Below are 6,507 nucleotides of genomic sequence, written 5' to 3' on the forward strand. Positions count from 1 at the left end.
AACATACATAGAGGTGGACAGCTCTAAGGGACTTTGCTTTATACTAAGAGATAATGATGATAATAGTTTAGAACGTTGCATATCATGATTGAAGTGACCTCATTGGTCGAGACTTTTATCATTACGGATTCGAAAAAAAAATATATATCAACGAAGCTGTAAAAAAAAATTATGACTATATGAGTAATAAAGATACAAACAGGTGGACATTATAAAGAACAGCTACTAATAAATAGTACGGATTATGTTTATTTAAGGGATGTTCAATGTTACTGTTTCTTTGATTGAAAGCTATTCAGATTGATTTTCGTATTTTGGCAATACTGTTAAATGGACAAGCTGGTAACAAATGCCAATGACTGAAACGTCTAGGTGTTTGTGGTACCGTCGTTACTTCTGATTTTCCATAACACAATTGTTTTAGCTACTTACATTGGGATCAGAGTGATGTATGCTATGTAGTCCAATATTTATTTATTTACTTAAAATTTGACTTCATGACGTTTGCCGTCACGACATACAAATCGATACGCCAATGCAATCTAATAGATATTATATCAAATAGCAGAAATATCAGCGTTTATCAACATAATATATAACCTTCGTGAACACTTCCCCTAGCAGACAAATTTAGGTTATTACATTTCTAATTTAAAATCACGGTTTCTAATATCAGAGTTGATTTATTTAGACACGTTATTGCTTCTGGCGTTCTTAATTTAAATGACGACGTTCGAAAAATATGTAAATAAATGTTATAAAATATAAATATTTATCGTCAATTTTATTAAGTTTAGTGCATTGTAACGTATGAAATAAATAAATATTTTTACTTTATCTTTCAGCGTGTAAATGAAGATTTTTTATTAATATACTAGGCTAAATACTCATTTCCCTTTTGAGAGCAGTTTTGGAGTTTTTATTTAATTAATCTAAAAATAGTTGTAACATTAATGTGTCAGAATTTTATTAAAATTAGTCACATGCTGGTTTCACGATGCATTTCTTCGTCAATAAGCACGAGAAAATGAAACACAAATTAAGCACATGTCAGTCACCCACAGTCATCGGTTAAGATGCACACGTTCTAACTACTGAGCCATCACGGCTTATAAATTAAATGTATGTATTTATCGATATAGAGAAGCTTAAACATTATGTTGCATCAAATAAGTCAATAGAATTTGAATATAGTCGAATGAAATTCAAAATTGCAAACAACCAAAGATAATTCCCACATCCCATATTATACGATTAAATATTTCCCCAATACCAACGATCTCGAAAGCAAAAACTCGATTTAAGTTGCCTCAAAAGTTGGCTATAAAGTCATGAATTACGAATCAAACTTAAACCATAGCCTATACGGAAATTTAAGCCTGATCATTTTTACAACAATAAAAAAACAATTGAACTTCAAAAAAGCAAAAATATTGATAACAATCACTATCAGTTGATAAGTCATCTTATTGCTATTAAGATATAAAAAAATTGAAATTTTTAATATTAAAAATAAACACTTTTCACTAAATGTAAATATATAAATACGTTTTTTACAATTTTCGTCTGTTTGTTATCACTACATTGTATAATATACAATACATGGAAAATATAGTAAAGAAACACTAATAATTTTAGATGTTTTGTAATGTGATGTCGTAAATAAATAAATTCTGTAGTATATTTAGTATCAGTATTGCACCCGTGCGAAGACGGGGCGGGTCACTAATATAATATGATCTAGTTATTACTATTTATAAATAACTTACAAATCGAATGCTGCTTGAAGGCTTTGGTTGTAGAGACTAACAACAGCCATTAAAAACTTGGTCTCGCATTTTTATATTTATGCAATAATAATAATGGATTTTTAAACCATTTTCTGAATTAAAAATAGAACGTTTTGCTAACAATACGTTAATAGAGATATATAAAAAAATATAAAAGACTAGCTGTCCCCGCGACTGGTATGCGTTTAAATTTAACAACAAAAAAGTATTATTGTAGCCTCAGTTACTCCTTATTATTACATCATCTGCCAGTGAAAGTCCCGTCAAAATCGGTCCAGCCGTTCCAGAGCTTAGCCGGAACAGACAAAAATGGTATCTTTGTATATGTACCGTATATACATACATATGCATTGAGTAATAAAGGGCTATTTTAATATTAGAAACAGGCATTCCAATGTTATTATATGTAAAGATATGTTAGAAAAGTTGGTAACCATTATTGGCAAGGAGTTGGTCCCAATTCGACTTAAAAAATAATCGTTAAAAAGTATAACCGCCAACATCCCTGATCCTTATTAAAACTTCACATCGCTTGAATAATATTATACAAACTTAACTCGTAAGGTTCGAAAAGATATCGTTTTATTTCTCAATTTATATTTACTGCGGACTCGTTTCGGTTTCAGCTGAGTTTCGGAATTGAACCTATAAAAAGTCCCGCTTTGATAGATCTCGCGTTTTAAGTACTCGGGAACTTTATTTAATTCGTTCATAAAGACCCGAAGTTCGGTTCGGAATAACGTTCACAATTATCGGAAGAAGTTTAAACGCAGTTACTAACAGTATTAACGTACTTACTGCAGATTATTGATCGTGTATTTGCGTTATTTGTATGGATGTTTTTTATGATATATACATAGAGTTGATATGGCCCAGTGATTAGAACACGTGCATCTCATAACCCATAGCGGGTACAAACCTAGGCAAGCACCGCTGAATATTCATGTGCTTGGTTTTGTTTATAATTCATCTCGAGCTCGTTGGTGAAGGAAAACATTGTGAACCCTCCATGTATCTAGTTTCATGAAAGTCCTCAAAGGTGGAGGAGGCCTTAGCCCCGCAGTGACAAATTTACAGGCTGTTGTTGTTGTTGTTTTGTTGTTTATGAAATACATAAGAAAACGACCGTACAGATGTGCCATCTGATGGTAAGTGGTCACCACCACACCACATAGGCAATGGCGCTATGAGGCACCAACCTTGAGAACTAAGATGTTATGTTCCTGTATTTACACTGGTTCACTCACCCTTTAAGCTGGAATGCAACAACACTAAATACTGCTGTTGAAAGTAGAATATCCGATGGTTGAGTAGTATCTACCTAGACAGGGTTGCACAAAGCCCTACCACCAAGTATAACTTAAATTGTGATCGCATTACTGTCAGTATTCAATATTAATATACCGCATATAACATGTTCTGACTGACTGATTCGTCATTACCGAACGTAAAATATTAAAGATAAGGATTGTCAATTGGTAAGTAGCTTTATTTAGTTGACACCCACTAAGGAAGGAGTTTTATAAATTTTACCCCTAAGGGGGTGAAATAAAGGTAGCAAATTAGAGATAAGAAACTTTATTTTTGGGATTAAAAATTAGTAAATATGTATTTAAGCGTTTGTGGATATTCTACCATAAGGGGTAAAATATGGCAAAAATATATTCAATATCCACGCGAGCAAAGTTGTGGGAAAGAGTTAAATTATAGTAAAACATTTACTATAAAGTAAGATGATGCTAAAGTGTGTGAAAAAACAAGCACATATAGTTTTTTTTATGACATATGTGGCAAACGAGCAGGAGGCTCACCTGATGGAAAGTGACTACACCGCCCATGGACATCTGCAATACCAGGGGGCTTGCAGGTGCGTTGCCGGCCTTTAAGAAAGGAGTACGCTATATTCTATAAACTTTATAATGAAAATAATAACTAAACTAAAATAACATAACAACAATATAACTGGCTAAATCTTGTATAGGATTTATATAATACGCTCTGCCTGATCTAAAAGTGAAATAAAATAAAAATATACTTCCTTAAGAGTTCAATTTAATATAAACCGGTCTCAGTTAAAGATTGTGCCATATAAAATATAAAAACCGTAAGTTTGTATGGTTGCAGAATATCAACTCGTTGATTCTCAGTCCCCGATCCCATTAAGAGTCGATTTCCGTGAAATCCGTTCCACAGATGGTCTCACGCTCGCTTAAGACTGGCTTTCACTGATTATACGATGCATCGTATAAAAATATTGCATTGTAACTCCGTAGCATAGCTTTATCAACAATGTCCTTTAGAAACGATCCCGGGGAATATCTTTCCAAGATCGGCACAATTTTCTTTAAATATTTTTATTGAAAATTACAGTATTATTATTTTTATTTATTTTCACTCGTATAATATTACATTTTTAAATATAAAATACAAACATATAAAATATATTTAAAATATAAAATATAGAGGCCAACCAGTGGTGGTCAGGGCTCCAGAGAGAGGTACTTCCTCACAATACGAGCCGTGCCGAGGAGTACTGCCTTCTGCATCAGGCCCTTGACCCAGCTACCTAACGAGAGCCTCTTATGGTGTTGGTCGAGGCTCTTGGCCATCAGGCCATTCGCTGAAACAACTATCGGCGCAATAACTGCTGTATCCACATCCCACATGTCGACAACCTCGTGAGCTAAGTCAAGATATTTTATTTGTTTATCTTTCTCAGCCTTCACGAGATTCTCGTCATGAGGGATGGTGATGTCAACAATTATCGTGCGGCGCTCTGACCGATCTATCACCACTATATCAGGCTTGTTGGCGACAACAGTCCTGTCAGTGATTATAGATCGGTCCCAGTACAGTGTGATATGACCATTCTCGAGAACTGGGTCGGGCACATACCTGTAGTATGGTACCTCTGATACCACAAGACCGTATCGAAGTGCAAGTTGTTGATGGATAATCTTGGCCACTTGATTATGTCTGTGCAAATACTCTCCGTTAGCAAGACGAGAACAACCGGAAATAATATGTCTAAGGGATTCGCCCGGAATGTGAGCCCGACTTATGTCCACCGTGCCATCCCTCATAATATCAATTACTTCCGGTAATTGTTCGTCATGATAACTTCGTCCATAATCGCACAGACAAAACCTTCGGTTTCACCAAATAGGTTACCGAACCGTAGCCAAGATACGGACGCCATAAAGTCCACATCGGGTCCATGAAGGGCCCGATAGAAGCGTCCGTGTAACTCCTTGCTCTTCCATACCTCCTTGCGGTTCTCAGTACTTAGTACTACAGGCTTGCGCCAGTTCTCTTTGCCTAAGGAGAGCGGAGTTAGCCCCTTGTCCATTATAACTACATCTCGGTGCATATCCAAGTCAGTGTGGAGGAAATACTCCCTGAGTTTGTATACCTCACGGTTATGTAGGGTCTTGGCATTTAAAAAGCCACGGCCACCATATCTCCGTGGGATATACAATCTCATCACCGAAGACCGAGGATGATGCATTCGATATGCAGTCAGTAGGACACGGACTCTCCTATCCAAGGCGTCTAGTTCTTTTTGAGTCCACTTGAGTATGCCGAAAGAGTACATCAAGACCGGCATGACCCAACCATTGAAGGCGCGAACCTTATTGCCACCTGATAAAAGACTTTTGAGTACTTTTTTCAGGCGACCAAAGAAACACTACTGCAATGATTGTTTCATGTCGGTCACATTGATGCCTAACGCTTCCGACATACCCAAGTTATGGAATCTGAAAGTTGTAATCCGTCAGATTCCATAATCTCTCCTCGTTTTACATGCATAACCGCGCATTTGTCAACTCCAAATTCCATTCTAATAGAATTACTAAAAGTTTCTGTTACCTTTAGTAACTCCACTAGTTGTGAATCTGAAGGTGCAAAGAGCTTTAAGTCATCCATGTAAAGTAGGTGGGATATTACTTTACCTCCTCTCCGCAAACGATAGCCTAGCCTTGAACCCTCCAACAGAGTACTTAGAGGGTTCAAGGCTAAACAAAACCACAGTGGACTCAAACTATCGCCCTGGAATATTCCCCGCTCAATCCTTATTGGTTCATCATCACCATGAATCGTTCGGCATCCTGGATAGCGAAGAACTGTCCGCCATTGCCTCATACATGATCTCAAGAAACTGCATAGAGTTGTATCTAATTTATACAACTCCAGCACCCTCAAGAGCCATGTATGCGGCACGGAATCATAGGCCTTCTTGTAATCTATCCAGCATGTCGACAGACTAAGTGCTTTTTGGCTAAGTCTTTAACTATAAAAAATAGAATTAAGAATGCACATAACAAAATAAAAATGACCTAGAAAATTATTAATTGTGAAACTGGTAGAAGTGGTAATCGGAGCTCCGAATTAAACTTAAATTATAATAATAAAGTCATAAATAGTGAACGGGAAGTTGCTTCAGTTTTTGAGCAATTTTTTGCTGACATACCAGTTTCTATAACTAGGTTACTTATTTCTTCTCCAGCTGTTGCCGAATCATTGATGAAAGAAAATGTACGAGAATGCAAATCAAAATTTAATTTACCCCTGTAAACACCAATATCATAATTTGTGCATTTAAATCATTAGACATTAAGAAAACTGCTGATCTATGGGGTATTTCTGTAAAGGTGATAAACTCAATTATTGATGTGATTGCACCTTATCTTGCAATAATGTTCAATGATTGTGTTCA

Source organism: Vanessa cardui, chromosome 22, assembly GCF_905220365.1.
Source record: "Vanessa cardui chromosome 22, ilVanCard2.1, whole genome shotgun sequence".
NCBI classification, from domain to species: domain Eukaryota; kingdom Metazoa; phylum Arthropoda; class Insecta; order Lepidoptera; family Nymphalidae; genus Vanessa; species Vanessa cardui.